The sequence below is a fragment of the Phascolarctos cinereus genome, unplaced genomic scaffold (genome assembly GCF_003287225.1).
Source record: "Phascolarctos cinereus isolate Bilbo 61053 unplaced genomic scaffold, phaCin_HiC Scaffold_9;HRSCAF=440, whole genome shotgun sequence".
Classification (NCBI taxonomy): Eukaryota; Metazoa; Chordata; class Mammalia; order Diprotodontia; family Phascolarctidae; genus Phascolarctos; species Phascolarctos cinereus.
Window position 1 is genome coordinate 143,686,587 of NW_027556402.1, and position 22,822 is coordinate 143,709,408.

Sequence of the window (22,822 nt, forward strand, 5' to 3'; positions counted from 1 at the left end):
TAGGACAAGGCACTTGAACTGAGATTTCAATGGAATGTCCAAGAGGTGGAGGTAAGGAGGGACAGCATTCCAGGCATAGCCTTTTTGAAGGTGTGTAGATTAAGATGTCAAATAGGCCATTTTGAATGAGGTGCAGAGTGGATGAGAGGAGTAATCAACATGGTCTAATTCTATCCTTAAGAAATGATACCCTATGGTCCCTGAGGGAAGTCTCAGTGGGACATTACATATAGGATTCAACAGATTCAAATACTACCAACACTGGGCTGAATTTGGACTGAAGAAACATCTTCTATAACTGAGAAATAATGCTTCTTACCTTTCACACTGAGGAGCTCAGATTCCTTTAAAGCTACCATTTGATCAAGTTATAAAAAATCCATGAGTGGGAGGGCTTAGTAGAGTGAGATCCCTTTATGACCCAGTGTTGGAACACTAGCCCGCTGGACTAATTGTCATCTAGCTAGCTGACTTTCGTTGTGTTTTACATTTGATCTGGATTATATCTGATTCCAAGTAAGGATGAGTCATGTTGTAACTGGGCTCCATAATGTCTCGTTCTCACATACAGTACAGGCATAGTGTCCTGCTCATGGTGCTCCTCTCTAGGTATGCTGCAATCCAGTGACATTGGCCCTTTTGCTGTTCCTCACGTATGACACGTTTTTCACTGGCTGTCCCCCAGCCCTGGAACACTCTCCCTCTCTCTGCCTTCTGGCTTTCTTTACTTTCAGTTCTCATCTAAAGTCCCACCTTCTACTGGATACCTTTCCCAGGCCTCAATTTTAGCATATTTTCTCTTAGATTATTTCCAGTTTGTCCTGCACAGAGCTTATTTGTACCTAGTTGTTTGCGTGTTATCTCCCTCATTAGACTGTGAGCTCCTTGAGGGCAGGGGCTGTTTTTTGTCTTTCTTTGTATTCCTGGTGATTAGCATGGTGCCTGGTAAACAGAGGGCACTTAATAAATGCTAGTTGACTGACTCGGCAGGCATTTAATAAATATTTGCTGGATTATTAAAACAAAGAAAAACGGAAGTACTTCTCATCTGTTACCTTTTGGAATAGGAATAAAACCAATACTTTCTTTGCTTTTAGCAAGGGAGAAAAATTAACCTTCCAGTAACTCCGCTCCCCATCTCATGGACTCTTTAGATCCAGATTCTTGTCCCTAACCATCACATCCTGATATACTATATATTATCTCTCCTAGAATGTCAGCTCCTTGAGGGAAAGGACCATCTCCCATTTTTATCTGTATCCCTAGCACCTAGCATAATGCTTTACACATAGTAGGTATTTTTAAAATGCCTTTTCATTAAATCCTATTTTGCCTAGTGGTGTTTTCGGTGCCAGGAAAGTCAAGTAAGCTACATGTATTTATTTCACATCAACTATTGGACAAATAGATGATGCAGTGGACGGAGCATGAGGCCTGGAGTCAGGAAGACCCAAGTTCAAATCTGGCATCATACACTCATACTAGTTGTGAGAACCTGGGCAAGTCAGTTAACCCTGTTTGCTCCATTTCATCATCTGTAAAAAGAACTGGAGAAGGAAATGGCTAACTACTCCAATATCTTTGTCAAGAAAACCCCAAAAGTGATCACAAAGAGTCAGATATGACTGAAAAATTACTAAACAACAACAAAAACGTATGCCTGGCACTGTGCTAGGTGATACAAGGTATACAAAAGAAGCCTGCATTCATTCATTTAAGTACCTATAAAGGGCTGGCACTGAGGTAGATACAACGTTCCAAAGGTCCTATAGTCACTTCTCGTTACATTTCTTGCTCTCTAGTTTTTACCATCTGTTTTAGAGAAACAAGATGTATAAACAACAATTAGACAAAAAGATGGCACGTGATAGGTCCAAATTGCATAACAGCAACAAATGCACATGGTTTGATGAGAAAGGGGAAAATACCCACTGATTCTTAGTTTCCCAACCAGAGCTCAAACTAGAAATAGAAAATATTTCCTTCTATACACAGACCTAGGTAGTGGAGTGCTCAGGTGCACCTTAACTTCTCGAAAAAAAGTGGCTTTGGGGCAGCTAGGTGGTGCAGCAGATAGAGTACTGGCTCTAGAGTCAAGAGGACCTGAGTTCAAATGTAGCCTCAGACACTTGAAACTTACTAGTTGTGTGACCCTAGGCAAGTCACTTAACCCCATTGCCTAGCCAAAAAAAAAAGAGATGGCTTTGTATTTTTTTAAAAATCACATGCTATGTTCTTTTAAAGTATCCAGTATTGTATTATGCATAAATACTACATTTAAGTTAAGTTTTAGTTTCTCTAGCTTGGTGAATAGAAGTAATGTCCTGCAATTAATAAATGTTCACCTTTTAAAAACGATAAAACAAATTCCCTGGGAGCTCACCTAATGAAATGTGCTGTGAATGCCTTTGCTTCTGTATGTCAAATCACTTATATATATTTTCAAATACCACCTAACAATGAAAAACACTCTGTCATTCTGGTCATTGGAAAGAAAGAGAGAGAGAGAGAGAGAGAGAGAGAGAGAGAGAGAGAGAGAGAGAGAGAGAGAGAGAGAGAGAGAGAGAGAGAGAGAGAGAGAGAGAAAGGAAAGAAGGAAGGAAGGGAAAAAAAGAGAAAGTTATGACTTTTCTAATCTGATTGCCTATTTCATAATTTCACAAAGACATTTAAAAATTCTTCTAAGGCATGAGCAACAATGTGGGGTAATAGTGAGATGCCCCTGGAATGGGAAAGGCTGGGGTTCAAATCTTGCTTCTGACACACACTAGCAGTGTGACTCTGGGCAAGTCACTGAGCATCTCAGTTTTGTAGTCAGCTAGCTCTCTAAGGTTAGAAGTTGCAGAGAAGGTGCCATCAACGTTAATAGAGGGTGTTTCCTTAATGGAAAACCCCCAACACTGATGAAATCACAATCTCATCCTATCCCTACCTGTATTTGGGCCCAGAAGATCTTATAAAATGTTAATAGGGAGGTCCCCAAGTCCAACACCTACCTGAAGTTCAAATGCGACATGATAACCTTTGATGGTCCTGCTACTTCCTTTCCCTCCACTTCCCTTTTCAGGACCCCAAGCCATTGTCTCTCAACCTCTAATGGCCCTTGCCATTATGTACCTGAGTAGACCACCAACTGGTAGGAACCTTGGCCTTCATCTGTAGGTCCTTTTTCTGCATTGGAGGAATGTATCAGAGCTGAAGCAGGCAAGCTCCCTCCTCATAGACCAGGCAGAAGCAATATGGCAGATCTCATTGTTGGATTTAAAAGATGATGGCTTTGCTTGAAACAACTCATGGAAAATTGGGTCGCATTAAAAAGTGATTTTTCTTTGAAATGCTAAGGGAGACTAGAAGAGAACAAATAAAAATCTCCAGGTTCTAGGAAACACAGAAGGAGTTGGCTACCATTTCTGATGCTAATTAACAAAGAGAAAGAGAGACATATATCTTAAAGGCTTTTTGGTAGTGAGCTTAGGGGGGAATGATGCCATTTTCTAGTACTTCAAGGAAAAATAATATTGAGATAGTTTCCTAGGAGGAATAGAGGTTAACTGTTCTATGATAATCCCCCAAGGACTCTTCTGCTCAAAGTGAGAATGAAGATGTGCAATGCTAAGCTTTAGTCAAGTGAGAAATAGCCTTTCACAGACTTTTGAGGGGCCTTATCTCAATTCTCATTTTTACTGGCAAGTCAGGTTCCCTGAGCAAGGCTATATCTCGCCCCTAAAGGTTCTAAGGTAACTACGAAGGCTCAGCCCTAGGGTATGTCTTTCATACCTTTGGCTTGAGCCCCAATTCTGGTGTTTTCCTTAATACTACTTGCTAGTGATTACAGCTGTAGTATCACTTAACCAGGGGGCAGCTAGGTGGCACAGTGGATAGACCACTGGATCGGGAATCAGGAAGTAATTGCCTTCCTGAGTTCAAATCTGGCCTCAGACACTTAATAGCTGTCACTTAACATTGTTTGCCTCAGTTTCCTCATCTGTAAAATGAGTTGGAGAAGGAAATGGCAAACCATTTCAGTATCTCTGCAAAGAACACTCCAAATGGGGTCACAAAGACTCAAACATCACTGAACAGCAATATCATTTAAACTATTAACAAAAACTAGCTTTTGCAAATGGATACTTCCTGGGAGATACAGCCAGACAGAAATACAAATCCATGTTCAGGGGACACGTGTTTCCCTATCCCTTCTCAGACCTCGGGGAGCATAGGCTGAAACTTGAAGGGGTTATCGCAAAACATTTGCTCCACCAAGTTCACTTCCAAATGTGGCATCTGAGAGACAGATAGGTCTCTCCCAGCCTTACAGAAATCTCTGTGCAGTTCCATTGTGAGGCTGGGTCAAGTAAGTCACTTAGGCTTTCACTCCTCATCACACTTGGCTTCCTGGCCAAGTTCCTGGACCCCAGGGGCTCTCAGCTTTTGGAAGCTCACAAGGTCACAGCCTGGTCTGTTCCGTTTCTAATATTCCTTCACAAAAGGAAGGAAATAATAGACATTACAAAGACAAAAGCAACAGCAGCGGCATGAGCTCATGGCTTCATTTCAGCCGGGCTGGGGAGAGAAGGCGGTTGGCATAGTCCTCACCTGAAGACTTACAGCATTTACTGCAGCTGGGCGGCAAACAGAATGAGGTCAAGTCATCAGAGCCTTTTGTATGTAGGCAGGCTTAGCTCTGACTCAGAGTCCACTGGAAAAGCCTTTTTCTCTCTTGATAAGTAGACAGGAAAACAGTGGCAGAATGTCTGCACATGCTCTTCATAGAGAGTCAAATCTACTTATTCCACATCATTGGGCCCTTGTAGAAAGTAGGCTCACCAGATCTCCACGCTGCCAGAACCGAGCCTCCACAATCAATCCCCTGCTAATCTGGATGACGTCTGTGTGTGCTTGCATCCTCATGGGTGTTTTTCTCTTCTTACAAAGCAACAAAAAATGCTGGAAAGTGAAAAATAAGAATTTCAGGGAGGGGAGACCATAAAAGTTCTATGGGGGAAAAAAAGTAGACCACAGAATTTATTCTTCATTTGCACTAGGTAGGGGTTGTGCTGTTACTCTTCTGCTTAATCGAGTCATTCTTATCTGTTGGAGACACCTTTTCAAACCTTCCCCTTCAACTCCCCAGTGTGTAGAATCTGCTTCTAAGCAACTATATTCAGAAAATGACCTTAACTTTGAAGTCCCACAGCTCAGACAGACTGAGCAGTGCAGGTATGATACAATGTGGTTTCCTAGTCACTCGCCCCGAAGCTTCTGACTCCAATTCCTCTCTGGGCACATCCTCTTTTTTCCTCTTCCCAACAACCCCTACCCCTCCTTAAATCAGCAATCATTGGAACTACTCTCTTAAAATCCAAAACTTTAACCCTTGCCCAGCATTTACCCTAAAAAATGGGATGGAGAGTGAGACTATGGGGGAGTTTAACCCTCAAAGACAGGGAGAGTTATTAATAGGTATCATTAGGGCAGTTAGGTGTCTCAGTGAAGAATGTTAGACTTGGAGTAGGGAAGACGTGAGTTCAAATCCAGCTTCAGACTTACTAGCAAGTTATTTAACTGCTATATCCCAGAGATATTGAAGATAAAGTGATGATAAGGAAGGAAATGAGCGTTTATTTAGTGCTTACTATGTGCAAGTGCTGGGGATAAAAAAACAAGTGAAAAGAAAGAGTCACAGTCCTCACAGACTTACATTCTAATGATGATGGGAATATACCACCATAAAAAGCTGAAAGGTTGGGGGAGGAATGAATGAAAGTTGGGAGGGGAGGGTAAAAGAAAGAGAGAGACATCATTTTGAAGTCCAGAAGCCAAGAACAGGGCCCTTAGAAGAATGGAGGCCAGCCTGGGCCTCTACACAAAATGGGGGCTCTAGGAGAAAGTCACCAATGTGAGAAGGGGGTGGGCCTTACAGAGGGTTGTTCCATGCTGAGATTGCGGTAGGGATGGTTGGATATTCAAGGGCAAGGAGATAATATCTATGAAGCACTTTGCAAACCTAAAAGTGCCATCTAAATGCTAATATTATTATTATTAGTTATCATTATGATCTGATTCATTACCACTATAGACTTTGGAACACAGGAGGTGAGTGAGTTAGTTATGTGGTTTTTTTCATCAGTAAGGGTGGAGGGGAAATTTGATTGGGGAGTCCCTGACTAATTGGATGGGTTCCCTAATCAACTCGATGAAATTACAGGGTGTACACCTTTGTCTGTAGACCTCTGAGGGGAACCTCCCCATGGAAGGTGACCTTTCCTGCTTGGCTAGACGATGTCTGCCCCTGCCCTGCCAGCCTGGGAACTCCCAATGCTTGACTAACTGAGACTTAAGAGTTTGGACTCTTGTCAAAGGAGTTACCTGCTTTCTATGGTCTACAAAAACAAGCTGACAGACTGGCTCATTTACTCACTCTGAAACTCTCTCTCTCTCAGTCTCCTTTTTTGCCTTTACCTTGGTGCCTTCTTCCAGAGGTACAGCAAGGGAGGTAAGGGAATTTCTTCCCACTCCCTTCCTTTCTCCAGGTGCAGTTAATGATGATCTGTACATTAAGTGATTGCCAGGTGGCCCAAAAGGAATATTCCTTGATCCCAAATAGCAAGGCATCTTATCTCGGCTGTTTTATTTGCTTTTCTAGGCACAGATCAGAAATGGAGTCCTGAGACTGAACTTTCCTACTACAGTGATGGAAGCAGCTGGGTACTGTTAGATTTCCTGATGAAGCACACAACAGAGGCAGACATATGTGTGTTTATTTGGCCCAGAGTTCATGGATAATGTTTTTGGATCCCAAATTCCTGGTGGAGGTAGAGACTTATCAAAGTAGCTCATGAAGCTAAAGAAATAAAGCCACATCATGGGGGAATGGAGGAATAGAGGAAGAAATAGGGATGTGTTTATCCCTGATATTGCCATCAATTACTCAGATAATATATATCTGATGCCAAAGGGGTTTCTTTTTCAGAAGCTCCCAGAGTATGTTTACCTTCTAGGGATCCTAAATCAGAGAGTGATACTTTGAGCCGAAATCAGAGAATGATACTTTGAGTTTCAGGGAGATTCTGTGGGAAAGAAGGACTCAGTAAGATGTCCAAAGTTTGCCCCCCCCCCAATAGCAGACTGAAGTTCAGTTCCATTCAAGGGGGAGTTTATGTGGTTTTCATATCTGTCCATGGGCTCCTATGAGACCTTTGCATGTTATTTTTTGGAATAAAATAAAGGGCATCCCGTATTTGATTTGTACTTACTACTTTGAATGTTTGTACAGGATCTGGAAATGCTGGGGTCTCAGAGGTTATGCTCTCAGCTCACAATCTGTGCCAAATACCACCAAATTATGAACAAACAGTCAACCATAGTACTATGCTTTTGTAGCTGGATGATTATTGGAGTACAAGGTTGGTCTATGTGCAGCCCTCACTTCCTCCTTTTTTGCTTAGGAACTAGGGAGTCTCACTGAACACGCATATTTGTGTAGTGGGGTGTGTGTGTAATGTGGCAGGGAGAAAGGCAGTCAAGGGGATTTCCTGCCAAGACTGATGAAGGCCCCTCAACAAAACAATTAGGGGAAGAGGTTTTTGCTTACCAATAAAATGGGAAGTCTGAGAGAGATTTCTTCTGAGATTTGTAACCATGAAGAGAGACAGATAAGCCAGGCTGGCACAGTGGAGGAGACAGTAATTGGAGGCAAGGAATATTGCCTGAGGCAGATAGAAGTCAAGAGCTGAGACTAGGAGTGGAGAGACAGGCAACTGAGAAGAGCAGAAGGAATTTTCAACATCTCTAACAAGGCCGTCTACATAGAAATCACCCATACTTACCTCTAACTACAAACAAACTTTATGCCTTGTCTTGTGTGAGTGTGACTCCTGTTGAGGCCCTCATTTACCAAGCGACTTTAGTAGAGAACACTGGATTTATCCAGAAATGTGCCAATACTATTTACTTACTCATTTCTGCCCCAAAAGGTACAAATAGATAGATAGACAGACATAGATTTACATATAGATAGATGGATAGGTCTAGATAGATAGATAGATAGATAGATAGATAGATAGATAGATAGATAGATTTTTAAAAACTTTTCCAATGCTATTCCTTGTCTAGGTCTGTTAGTATGGCGAGAAACTGAATGCCTGGGCCTGAATTAACTTCTAAAATTTCCAGCATTCAAACTGGGTAGGAACAAATGAGTCAAAATAGGTGATTTACCATTAAAAAGTCTCCATGATTTGAACCTGAATCCATGAGGGTCTAAAGATGATGGGGCCTATTGACTATACTTTTAAAGTGACTGACTAAAAAGAAAAGGAAGATACAAGTTTGTATTTGTCAAATAGGAAAGGAAGAAAATTGTATGAATATAACCTGCCCCGTGGCCTGCTATTTACTAGCTCCTACAGAACCAAAGAGTTGACCTTAAAAGACATTAATTTGCCTTAGGTGCACTTCCTTCAGAACCCATTGGATTCCCTCCACACTAGCACAAGATTGGCCAATTTACAGCTGGGTAATTCTTTCTTATAGGAGCAAAGAAAAGATCCTTGCAGATACTAAGTGACTTCTTAAATGTTTTAAAAAGCCTCTGGCCACCTCCCAGCGATCCTATTGGGAACTGGCTCTCAAATTAGACAACAAAGTATTCCAGGTCAGCACAATCAGTAGCCTTTATTACCAAGAACATAATGACTGGGAGCATTTAATCAAGCATCTTCTCTTGTTAAGGAAAACCCTTGAAGGTTGATAATTGATGCTGGTTTTGACAAAAAACAAGAGTGAAGGAGTTTAGAGGGTTTGATTTTAAATGGGCTAATAATTGACAACAATGATTACTTCACAAGGCTGAGGGAAATAGTTAGTCCAGTGACTTTCTACCTTTTAAAATCCTGAGTACATTTTAACATTTGTTGTAGCACATAGCTGAAGCCGATGACGAAAATCTGAGAAGCCAGGAAAAAAGAAAGGCAAGGACTGTGCTGATGGAAAAGGTAGGGACTCTTAAAAGGGGGGTACAGAACCAGGAGGGCAGAGTAAAAGCAGTGGCTTGCTTGAGCTCTCCCCCAAACCCCTCCAAATACCTGTAAAAAATAACTCTAAACAAATTCCAGAGCAGCAGAACCCCCAAAAAAGACAGAGTGAAACAAATTTCCAGCCCAAGACAACCTGGATGGTTGATGGGAAAGGTCTATTGCACCAGGCTAGGAGGAGCACAGTTCAGCATGAGCTGCACAAGCAAAGACAAGGGGGCTCCAGCCCCAGTGAACCTGGAGCAGGCCTCAGGGGACTGAATCACTGGCAGCTGTGGTGGTCTCCAGACTTCTCAACCCACAAACATCAAAGACCACTTAGAAAGTCAGTAGAAAATGTCTGTTGGACCCAGGTAAGAGAGGAGGATGTTCTGGCCCTAGCTCTGGTACAACCCTGGGGTTGCAGATGCTTCTGGGGCTCTTGGCCTACAGAAGGTGGGGGGATAGAGTGGCTGATCAGAGGGGGACTGCAGGGATTTCTTTCTGGCACTGAGTCAGGATTCTCTTTCTTTGCCCGTGCTTGGATCTGGGTCACAGTCCTGGGGCAAGGAGGAGCACTGGCGTGGTGGAGCTTGTAGTGGCAGTGTACAGAGAATCCTCCTCACAATTCCAAGCCAGAAAAGAGTGCTTGTGGTCACTCATAGACCAGAGCCCAGGCCAGGAAAGGAGTAAACACCTCTCCTTTGATCATATCACTTTGGAAGAACTGAAAATTTACAGGTCCCTAGAAATATCCCTGAAAACACCTGCACAAAACCCCTGAAACTTGAGACAGTACACCCTCCACACTGGAAAGAGAGCCCTACCTTAACAGAAAGTTAAAAAGTTAAGTAATTGGCTAGGAACATGAGCAAACAGTAGAAAAACATTCAGACTACAGAATCTTACTTTGGTGACAAAGAAGATCAAAATGTACAACCAGAAGAAAACAACAAAGTCAAAGCTCCTGCATCCAAACCTCCAAGAAAAATATGAATTGGTCTCACGCCATGGAAGAGCTCAAAAAGGATTTTGAAAAGCAAGTAAGAGAAGCAGAGGAAAAATTGGGAAGAGAAATGAGAGGGATGCAAGAAAATCATGAAAAACTAGTCAACAGCTTGCTAAAGGAGACCCAAAAAATATTGAAAATAATACCTTAAAAATAGACTAACCCAAATGGCAAAAGAGGTCCAAAAAGCCAATGAGGAGAAGAATATCTTAAAAAGCAGAACTGGCCAAATGGAAAAGGAAGTCCAAAAGCTCACTGAAGAAAATACTTCCTTAAAAATTAAAATGGAGCAATTGGAAGCTAATGAATCTATGAGAAATCAAGAAATAATAAAACAAAACCAAAAGAATGAAAAAATAGAAGACAATGTGAAATATCTCACTGGAAAAACAACTCACCTGGAAAAATAGATCCAGGAGAGATAATTTAAAAATTATTGGATTCCCTGAAAGCCATGATCAAAAAAAGAGTCTAGACATCATCTATCAAGAAATTATCAAGGAAAACTGCCCTGATATTCTAGAACCAGAGGGTAAAATAGAAATCCACTGGTCACCTCCTGAAAGAGATCCCAAAAGGCAAACTCACAGGAATATTATAGCCAAATTCCATAGTTCCCCAGTCAAGGAGAAAATATTGCAAGCAGCCAGAAAGGAACAATTCGAGTATTGTGGAAACACAATCAGGATAGCACAAGATTTAGCAGCTTCTACATTAAGGAATCAAAGGGCTTGGAATATGATATTCTGCAGGTCAAAGGAGATAAGATTAAAACAAAGAATCTGCCCAGCAAAACTAAGTGTAATCAATGATGAGGGGGGAAAATGGAAATTAAATGAAATAGAGGACTTTCAAGCACTCTTGATGAAAAGACCAGAGCTGAACAGAAAATGTTACTTTCAAATATAAGACTCAAGAGAGGCATGAAAAGGTAAATGGGAAAGAGAAATTACAAGGGACTTATTAAAGTTGAACTGCTTGCATTCCTACATGGAAAAATGATATTTGTAACTCATGAGACCTTTCTCAGTATTAGGGTAGTTGGAGGGAATATATATATATATAGAGAGAGACAGAGGGCACAGAGTGAGTTGAATCTGAAGGAATGATATCTAAAAAATAAAATTAAGGAGTGAGAGAGGATTGTACTGGGAGGAGAAAGGGAGAGGTAGAATGGGGTAAATTATCTCACGTAAAAGAGGCAAGAAAAAGCTTTTATAGAGGAGGGGAAGAGGGGGAAGGTGAGAGAGAATGAGTGAATCTCACTCTCATCAGATTTGGCTTAGGGATGGTATAACATACACACTCAATTGACAACAACAACAGCAATAAGATGGGTAGCATGTTTAATCGTTAGTCCTCTGGAATCACAGCTGATCATTACACTTATTTTAGTTCTTAAGTCTTTCAAAGCTCTTTGTCTTTATAATATTGTTTTAATTGTAAAAAAAAATGTTCTCCTGGTTCTGCCCATTCCACTATTCCTCAGTTTATACAAGTCTTCCCAGGTTTCTGTGAAACTGTCCTCATCATCATTTCTTACAACATAATAGTATTCTATCTCATTTATATACTATGTCTTATTCAGCCACTCCTCAATTGACAGACACTTCTTTCACTTACAAGTCTTTGCCACTGCAAAATGAGCTGCTATAAATATATTTTATGCATCCTTAGAGTTTGTTCATAACTAAGTTCTCCTATTGTGTCTCTAATTCCCCCCTCTCCTTTATTCCTTGACTGCCTGCAGTATTTTTTCTTTGACCTGGAAACTTTGGATTTTTGCTATAATGTTGTTGGCAATTTTCATTTGGGGTTTTTTCCAGGAGGTGACTTGTGAATTCTTTCTATTTCTACCTATGATTTCCTGAAATATGATGTCAAGGCTATTTTTCTTACTAATTTATTTTTCATCATCCAGTGATTTTTAAATTGTCTCTTCTTAATCCATTTTCCAGGGCAGTTGTTTTTGCTATGAGATGCTTCACATTTTCTTCTATTTTTTCAGTCTTTTGACTTTATTTCAATATCTTTTGTCTCATGGAGAAAATTTGGTCCATTCTAATTTTGAGGAAGTTTGTTACTTGTTTTTTTTAAAGTGAGGCAGTTGGGGTTAAGTGACTTGCCCAGAGTCACACAGCTAGGAAGTATTATATGTCTGCAGCCAGATTTGAACTCAGGTCCTCCTGACTCCAGGGCCGGTGCTCTATCCACTGCGCCACCTAGCTGCTCCAGAAGTTTGTTACTTGGGCAAGTTATTGTATCTATTGTGCCAAGCTATTAATTCCCTTTCCAATTCTTTCTTCCATAGCTCTTATTTCTTTTCCATTTTTTTCCTCTAGGATTCTCATTTCATCTAGAAAAAACATTTTAAAAGTTTTTGTAAACTGTTGTTTCATCTTTTCTGCGAATTCTAGGTGAACTTGTACTTAAGCTGCATTTTTCTTTGAAGCTTTGCTTTCAGCTGTTTTGGAATCATTCTCTTCTAGATTTCAGTCTTAAGCATTTCTGTCACAATAATTTTTTTTTATCGTGGGGTTCTTTTTTTGTTTGTTTGTTTGTTTGTTTGCTCATTCTTCCAGCCTTCTCCTTGACTTCAGACTTTCTGTTAGGGCTGGGCTTTTTGTACTTCTGGAGAGAATGTCTAGGCTAGTTTTATTGCTGTTGTCTTAGAGTATGGAGTGTTGTATTTTCCAGGATCTCTGGAACAGCTCAGGTTGGAGATCTGAAAGCTTTTAGTGTTCACAAAGTGGTCTGATCCAGGGCAAATTCTGATTCCTGTCCTCCTAGTGTGAACTCTCTCTGCAAGGTTCTACCCTGAGTTTAGATCTGAGCACACACCTATGGGCTTACTCTACTTTATGTAAATAAAAATAAACTGCTTTTGGACTCAGCTACTTGGACTGCTGGAAAGCTCTGCTTGTTTAGAGTAACAAAAATGTAGGCTTCCCTTTGGTCTGGGATTCTTGACCTGATTATTCTTCAATATATTTGTCTAGAGGCTAGAACTGAGACCCTGCTCCAGTCCTGGTGTTCAAGTCAGACAGCCTCTGCCTACTTCTGAGTTTGTTCCTTGATAGGTTCCTGCTAAGTACCCACAGCCCACAACCATGTTCCACTCGGGAATGCTACCCCTAGGTACAAGTCACTTCTTTAGAACATCCTGAATCTGTAACCTGCAACTGGTTAATGAACAACAGAGACTGTAGGACCTTCCGTACTGGATCTGGGACGTCCTCTTGCCTGGGTACACAACCTGTCTCTGTGCTGGAATGTCTCATGCTGCCGTTCGTGGCCAGAAATTATCTCAGTGTTCACAGACCTCTTTGTCTGTTTCATTATGATGATCTAGGCTGGACAAATGACTTGTGATTTTTTTCCTCAGTTCCTGATCAGGATTCCTTCAGGTGTCTTTTCTAGATCTGCTTGGAGGAGTTGGGGAGTAGGAGAAGGAGCCTGCTTCACTTCTTCCTGCTATTCCACCTTCTTGATTTTGCCTCTCTTCCTAAAAGCTTTCTCCAATAAATTTCCTACATCCTTCATATGCCAGTTCAAATTCATTTTTTTCTATTCTGTCTCTAGTAGGGCAGAAAATAACATCAAAACCTAATGAGAGTGATAAGGAATAAGAGCAGCTAAAGCATTTTTGCTCTGTGTTCAAAGAAAATTCTAAATGGTAAAGTTTTGTTTGATTTAGTAGATGTGTTATATTTTTTACTTCCATTGAAGTCCTTCATAAATACTTGATCATGGCATGTAGGTGACCCTAGATTCTCAAAGGTTCTGACCCCTGAACACAAACTCTTGCAGATCTTACCAAGCTGGAAAGTCTTCAAAGATGGCAACACACGTCAAGAACCAGTGATGGACATTGTAAATGTCTTCAATTTTTTTCAACTAATAAGCCTTTCTTTTCTATCCTTTCCATGTCCTTCTCCCATTGAAAAGAAAAAAGAAAAACAAGACCCTTGCAATAAACATTCAGTCAGGTGAAACAAATTTCCACATTGGCTATGTCCAAAATGTATGCCTCATTCTGCAACTTGAGTCCATCACCTGTTAGGACATGGGGAGCAAACTTCCTTTTCAGTCTTCTATCATAACTGGTCATTGCATTGATCAGAGTTCTTAAGATTTTTGAAATTGTCTTTATAATGTTATTGTATAAATTGTTCTCTTGGCTCAACTCACTTTACTCTCTGTCCGTTCAAAAAAGTCTTCTCAGTTTTCTCTAGCTGTCTTCTGAAGTTCAGAGAGCTTCATCACCAGTTGATGATTTTTTGGAGCCAGAGTTACTCAGGAAAACTCTACCAAAGTGTAGAGAGACTTTGGTCTGCATTGATAGAAAAGATGCTTTGATTGATGAAATTATATTTTGAAGTAAGACATGCATTCTGATTTTATCCCCGTTTTCTAGGTGGTTGTCTTCTTCATTTGTGCATTTTTGTATTGCCACAGCACCTCCGAGTTAGCAGAGATCTCAAAGGTCCTCTAGTCCAATGTATCTCTGCGCAGGGACTCCCTTTACCAAATCCAAAAGAAGTGATCATCTATTCTGAAGATCTCCAGTGTTGGGCACCTCACTACTGCTTATGGTGACAGTCCTATTTTTAGATAGCTCAAATTGTTAGGAAGTTTTTCATAATAAAAAATAAAGCCTACTTTCTACAACTGAATATTCTTTAATATTCTGCATGAACCCCACAAATGTAACCAAAGTCCTCAACTACTTTCAGGTTCAGCGTGGGGTATTTTGGATAATAATATATGCATATAATGGCTCAAGCCCCTATCCAGAGCATTCTTTATTCAAAGACTTTATGTGAACCACAAATCTGGTAGTAAGATATTTAATTAACACAAAGAGCAAGGTAACACAAGAAAATACATAAGAAATATGTTCATTCTTTGGCTATCCTCCAATGCATAAAATTGGTATTATCTTTTAGGCACCAGTGGGGAATTAATGATTCTCAGGAAAACTCAAAGAGGTAGAAAACAGTCTTCTCTCAACATGATTTCTATAGCCAATAAGGAGATTACTGATATCTCTTGGCTGTGGTCATTTGCCTCTCTGGTACCTGACTGTCCACCCCTTCTTTCTCCTTACTCTAGCTAAAACCACTCTGCAAAGAGAAGGTCATCTTTGTGTCTCAACCCTTATTTTATTTTTAGCTACTGGCAAATATGGTCCACAAATAGCTGCTCCCCTATCCTGTACTTCTTTGTGGCTTTCTTCCTCAAACCCTGCCCACGCCTCTTGACAAAATCCCTGTCTCTAGCCCTTGTTTCATAGTGTGCTTGGCCCTCAGATGGTTAGTTATTGTGGGCAAATGAGGTCAGACAGGAGTTGGTGAATCCCTGTTATAGCAAGACTTAAAAAATGGTTGTACGTAGGAGGTGAGGGGGAAGTAGGACGTCAAAGATGACACTATGGTTTGGAATATGGCTGACTAGGAGAATGGTAGTGGTGTCATTAACAGAAACAGGAAAATCAGTAGGAGGAGCAGTTGTGGGGGGGTGGGAAAGGAGAAGATAAGAAGTTTTGGTTTTTAACATACAGGCATACCTTCCTTGGAGATATTTCGGGTTTGGTTTCAGACTACCACAATAAAGCAAATCTCACAATAAAACAAGTCATACAATTTTTTTTTGTTTCCTAGTGCATATAAAAGTTATGTTTATACTGTAGTGTCATCTACTAAGTATGCGATAGTATTGTGCCTAAAAAATGCACTTACCTTCGTTAAAAATATGTCATTGCTAAAAAGCAAAATGCTAACCATCATCTGAACCTTCAGAGAGTGGTAATCTTTTGCTGGTGGAGGGTTTTGCTTCGATGTTGATGGCTACTGACTGAGCAGGGTGGTGGCTGCTAAAAGTTGGGGTGGTTATGGCAATTTCTTAAGATAAGACAACAATGAAGTTAGCCCCATCCATCGACTCTTCCTTTCACTTGAATACTTAGAGGTCATTGCAGGGTTATTAACTGGCCTAATTTCAATATTGTTGTGTCTCAGGGAATAGGGAGACCTGAGGAGAAGGAGAAGGCCAGTTAATGGAGCCATCAGAATACACATAATGTTTATCAATCAAGTTCACCATTTTATATGAACTTGGTTCTCAGAGCCCCCAAAACAATTACAATAGTAACATCAAAGGTCACTGATCACAGATCTCCATAACCACTGTGATAATAATGAAGTTTGAAATATTGTAAGAATTACCATAATGTGACACAGAGACACAATGTTGGCACATGTTGTTGGAAAAATGGCACCCATAGATTTGCTCAATGCAGGGTTACCACAGACCTTCAATTTGAAAAAAAACCCACATCAGTGAAGTACAATAAAATGAGGTATGCCTGTGCTAAATTTGAATTGCCATAGGACAACCAAATGGAGAAGCTCAGTAGGCTGCTGGAAATATGGATCCAGAGCCCTAAGAGGAGTTCAGCACTTCAGAGATAAACTGGGGAGCTGGAGAGTCATCCACAAAGGCAATAGTTGAAGTTATGTAGAGGAGATTACCATGGGGAAAACTGTATTCATGAAGAAAGGAGGATGGAGGATTAGTACTCACTTTTAGGATACCCACTCAAGAAAAGACAGTCTCTCTCCTCATGAAAGCTTATAGTTTAATAGGGAAGAAGAAAAGCCAACATATAATGAACAGAAAAAAATGAATAAAGAACTATTTATATATGATGAAGGGAGAGAAGTGTGTTGGAGACTATACCACATATTGGATTAGAAAGGATCCTGCATAAGGGTCTGAAGAACTGGATTCTAGACTTGCCTCATTGGCCATCTAACCTTAAGGTTAAGTCACTTAACTTCTCTCAGATTCAGATTCCCCATCTTTAAACGGAGAATGATACTTGCCTTGCCAACCTTACAGAGCTATTGGAAAGATGAAAGAAGATGGTGTAGACTAAAAAAAGCTTCTAACTCTAAAGCAGGATTGCTTCTTGGTTAATGGGTTGGATGGTGATCTGCAAATGATTTCTGGAGAAAGGAGCTCTGAAGCTACAACTGAAAATAGGACCAAGGGTTTCCAGTAGTTGTCCTCCAGACTCGCTTATGTGACCTTGCACAGTTTATTTTATCTTTCAATGTCCTATTCTGGAAAAATGGTGAGGATAGTGCCCTCTCACAAAGATGTGGCAGAAATGAGCTGTTTATTGATTGTGAAATTGTCTGAAAACATCACACACCAGCTAAGTGCTAAGACAGGAAGCCAAAAGCTGTGGCTTTCCTAGTGGGTAGGCTAAATGTTTCTTTCAAAAAAATGTTTAAAATACCAAAGAAAGAAATATAATCCTATGATCAGGACTCAATCATCTCACTTCCTTAAAAAATAGATTTAAAGACACAAATACCATAATGGAATGAATGAACTTATTAAGCTCATTATTTACAAGTTAGATAGGGGGCTCCAAGAAGTGGGGCAACTAAGAGGAAAAATGGCTGGCCTGGGGTCAGGAAGACTCATCTTCCTGAGTTCAAATCTGGCCTCAGACACTTACTAGCTGTGGGACTCCAGGCAAGTCACTTACCTGTATTTGCTTCAGTTTCCCTATCTGTAAAATGAACTGGAGAAGGAAATGTCAAACCACTCCAGTATTTTTTGCCAAGAAAACCCCAAATAGGGTCACAAAGAGTTGGACATGACTGAAAAATGACTAAACAACTGAACTCCAGGAAATGAGAGAAAGACCAAAACGTGGCAGGGAGATGGTGGGAGGCATGTAGGAGAGGGAACTGGAAAGTACAAAAAAGAAACTTCCACTACTTCAGAAATTTGCCTGGGTGATGGTTCTACCTTCTCTTAGAGAGTCAGTGTGGTAGCATGGATAGCAGAAAACCCAGGTCAAGGTCACCCTCACACAATTCCTGGTTGTGTGATGTTGGGTAAGTCACAATCTCTCTGGTCCTCAGTTTCCTAATCTGTAAAATTAGGGTGGGGCCAAGCTTGTTAACCTCTCAGGTCTCTTCCAGAGTCAAATCTATGATCATATTGAAGAGACTTTAGAAATTTAATTTTACCCCTCCATTTTGTAGATGTAAGCCTGCAGTGGTAAAGTACTTGTCCAGGGTTCTGATTCCAAATCCAGCATTCTTTCCACTATGTCACACTGCCTCCCACACTTTACATTTAGGAAATTTCTCTTACCTACAAATAGCAGAATGAAGTGGGAAGGCCTGAGACTTTTTTTTAAACCTCATCCAGTTCTACAAATTAGAAATCAACTTGTTTTAAAAGCCCTGTTTTAAAATATCTTTTTTTTTTCTGAAGGGGGAGATTAAAACTGGTAATCATTTACTCTTTACTCTTTGTTGTTGTTCAGTCATATCCAACTCTTCATGATCCCATTTGGAGTTTTCTTGGCAAAGATACTGGAATGGCTTGCCTTTTCCTTCTCCAGCTCATTTTGCAGATGAGGAAACTGAGACAAACAGGGCTAAGTGACTTAGGGTCACTAGTAAATGTCTGAGTGCAGTTTGAACTCAAGTTTTCCTGACTTCAGGCCCAGTACTCTATTCGCTGTGCCACCTAGCTCATCAGCTGACTTAACACCTAGATAAAATGGTCAGAATTATTATTATTATCAATGTAAAATGGATACTTGGGGAGATATTGGGTGACCTTTGGACAAAGGCTAACATAGAGGTGTTGTTGGGCCCTTGGGGGACTGGGGCAAGGGAAGACCCAAAAGTACAAGGTAAGGGGATAGCTAATTATTTTGGAATTTTGTGTAATGCCCTAGTGGACAGCCAAGTGCCCCTGAAATTCCCTCCAGCGTTGCCTTTGGCAACCTTCCACATGGGTGATGCCCACTGTGCCGTGTAAATAGAAACATTAGTTATGCTACATAAAACTTGCATGTGTGAATCAGTGGAACTCAAACTTGTGTAAGTAGGGCTCCAATTTTATGTCTTCATACCCCGAAAGTAATGGTTTCAGTTGCTAGAATTATCAAGAGTGCTACAATCTCACACTTGGCATTTTCCAACTTTTGAGGAGTTAGTAAAAAAATGAACTGAACTTTGCATGAATTATTATAATTATGACTTTGGAAATGCATATAGAGCAAAAGTTCTCAAGTTTTTGTGTGCTCCTTCTTAGAATAATGGTTTTAAACAATTGAAGGAAAGGCTAAATCTCAGTTAAAGGTTAGTGAAAAGAAAGATGTAATTTTTTTCCTCATCCAAATTTATGGATCCCCTGAAATCTACCAATGGACCACAGGTTGAGAATGTCTGCTATAGAGGAATATACTGGCGGTTGAAGTTGGCTGTTAAATCTCTGCTGGTTGTTGGGCATCCTTCCTAGGGAAAGCCTCCTCCTGTCTTTAGCTCTAAAACAGTTCTGAAGATCTGAAGATTATGAAGAAACATTTCCCCCTACAACAAACCATTTCCTTCCTTCCAGAGAAAGCCTGATCTCTTTTGGACACCCTTATATTTCAAACTCACGCTATTTGCCTGCTGCTTCTCTTTTTTTTTTTTTTTTGTGGTGCCTTTGAGAGAAGTCTTGGTCTACTAAGGCATTTGCATGGGTAATTTTGCCCCCTTTTGTTATGGGAATTCTCGCCTGCTGCTCTTAGTCTCCAAGACATTCCATCCCTCTTCCATAGCTGCCAATCATTACGATGCCTTGGAAAATCACCCTTGCGCCACTAATGCCCCCTGAAAGAGAGCCCTCTGCAACATTAACTCCTCTCCCTTTTTTAGCTCTGACGTATTAGTTACATGGAAAGTCATTTAGAACCTGGCTATTAGTTCAGATCTTTGCCAGACAATAGCTGACAAAGCAGCTTTAAAGAAAAGGCTGCAATAATCCCTTATTTGTGGCTTCTAAGTGTTTGCTGGTCGAAGGGACTCCAATCCTGTAGACTGTGGCTCAGCTATTTATACTTAATCAGGTAATCACAGGGCTCACAGGGCCCAATAATCCACCTTCTTCCCCACTCATGCTGCTGCCTATGAAGATTCTTCACCTTAAACAGTGGCTTTATTGTTAGTAGAATTGTAAAATGTAGAATACTGATTGATTTATGACAGGAGTTCTTAACAGGAGGGTCAGTGAACTTGTTTTTTAAAAAACACTTTGATAACTGCATTTCAGTATAATTGATTTCTTTTTGTCTTAACACAGATTTAGGAAGGTTCAGAGTACCCAAAGCCCAGTACAAGGAAACATGGGGCTCATAAGACAGTATAGCAACTCAGCTTTATTGGGAGGAGATACATCAGGAAGATTGATGGGGCCCTGGGAAGAACTGGGCACCCCAATGGGGCCTCAGAGGGAAGAAGGTACCCTTTTCCCAGCCAGCAAAGTCTATTGTATTTTCATATATGTTTTTTTAATCTGGGCCTAGTAAGAACAGGCCTTGGGGAAAGAAAACAAGGAACCTGGACCTGGTGTCTGGTGCTGATTTAGGCTGGTAGAGATAAGATTCCTGGGGAAATGGAGGCTAGTTGATATATTGAAACACCAACAATCTCCTTCCTTCTTGCTGGAAAAGGGGCTTTGGGCTGTTACTGCTTTCTTACTCCAGCTGGGTAGCTCAGCTTTCCTGTCAAAAGTTTTTGAACATCCTTAGTAGGTCAGAGAGTCTCCAGTATTCCCTATTCTTTTGTAATCCTATGTATTTTTGTCCCTTTAAGAACATTCTGAGAAGAATGAGAAGACCCCTGAGAAGGGGTTCATGGGTTTTACCAGACTGCCAAAATGGTCTGTGTCATACTCATAGGAGTACTGTTAAGTATTCCTGCCTCATGTGGATTTATTTTATATCTTGCAACTTTGTAGGGTTCTCTAAGCAAGCCATCATATCATCTACAAAAATGGATATTTTTGTTTCTTCTTTGCCTGTACTTATTTTCCTCAATTTCTTTTTCTTGTCTTATTGCTATTATACCATAAGAAATGACGAAAGGGACGGTTTCAGAAAACCTGAGAAGACTTGTATGAACTGATACAAAATGAAATGAGCAGAACCAGAACAATTCTTATGATAACAATGCTGTAAAGATAGACAACTTTGAAACACTAAAGAATTCTGATCAATTCAAAGACCAAACAAGATTCCAGAGGCCTCATGATTAAGCAACTGTAGAGAGGGCTTTTTGCTCAAGAAAGGGAACGTGGTGCACTGGAAAGACCACTAGACTTGGAGCTGGGAAGACCTGGGTTCAAATCCCTCCTCAAACACTTACTAACTGTCTGACCCCAGGGAAATCATTTAATTTCTCTGTACTTCAGTTCCTTCATCTGTAAAATGAATGAACTGGACTTAATGGTCCCCAAAGTCCTTCCAGCTCTAAATCTGCAACCCTAAGTTCTGTGGTAGGTCAAGAAAGAGGAAGAACGCTGGTTGGAGGCAACAGATGGGCATGATGTAAAAGAAAGCCAGCAGATCAAAACCTAGGACCCTGAGAAAAGGGATCATCCTGGAGAGCTGGGCCCAGCTCCTCAGAGCTCTTCCCCTCCCCCATCCTCATTCTTGCCCTCCCTGGAGTCCTCTCCCTGCCAGTGCCCTATGCCCGTTCCTATTGCCTGCTGGCTTAATGTTAGAGTCTCATGGGATGGAGAGGGGGAATATCGTTCTTATTTCCTAAATTGGAACTTTAAACATATTTTCCGATTTAAACATGGCAGCTCAGTTCTATTGTACTCTTCTATTTTTATTTATCTAATTTCCTTTTTTTATTGCAAACTTAAACATCCACACAAACCTTTCAATATACAAAGAACAAGAAAGGAATCTTCTATATGATATGATCCTTCAGGTACATCATGGATTAAATAAGCTTTTGTGAGTTAGTCAAAGCCATAGGTAACCTCCTTAGGAAAAGGACTATTTTTGCTTTTCTTTGTATCGTCGATGCTTAGCATAGTGCCTGTTACACAGCACACACTTATTAAATGCCTGTTCATTGACTGGTAAAACACTATGTGTTTTTGCTTCCAAGCCACTGATTCACAACTGTATTTTAGAACACAACCATTTGGTCAGTTGGGATCTGCCCGCATTCCAGAATTGTCAGGCAAAGGCTGACATTTTTATGTGGAGAAAAATCTCCAACTCCCACTTGGAACCAAGGTAAGATTTTTCACCCCATCTCTCTTCTCTTCCCTTTCCGACCCTTCCAGGACCAAAATCTTGTCAGAGATTTATCTTAATCTCCCCTCTGCCCAGGCCAGGCAGTGGAGAAGCAGCCAACACCTGAATCTCTTTCACACTAGGTCAACAAAAGAAAACAAAAAATAAAGGCAGCAGGGTCAGCCATGTGACACCAGCCCAGGACACCAGGCTCTCCTGCAGGTACAACAGCACACACTGGAAAGACCAGTCTCAGGGCTGACTCCACAGTCAGACTGAAAGTCAGATGCAATAGCAACCGCTTTAGCTTATGTAATATCCCACATCAGAAGGCATTTTATAGTCGATGTTAAATCATCAGCAGCAATCTTTGTATGAGCAACCATTGCCCAGTCTTGTGTTCGGGTATAGAAACCATGTAGAGGAGAAACATTTTATGCCCCTATGCATAAAATGTTTAAGGCCAGATTTACTTTTATAGAAATGCATGGCAGGATAAAAATTGAATAATAAAACCCAATAAGAGGATATTTTTGCCTGAGACCAAAACACTTATTTCATCAGGACTGGTTGTTTTTTAGGGTACTATTTCCCAACAAATGTGTTATGGAAACCACAATGATGTGTAGAGGTAATGAGCTGCCTCTCCCACTTTTGGCAACTCATCAAGCAAACTGCTCTGTT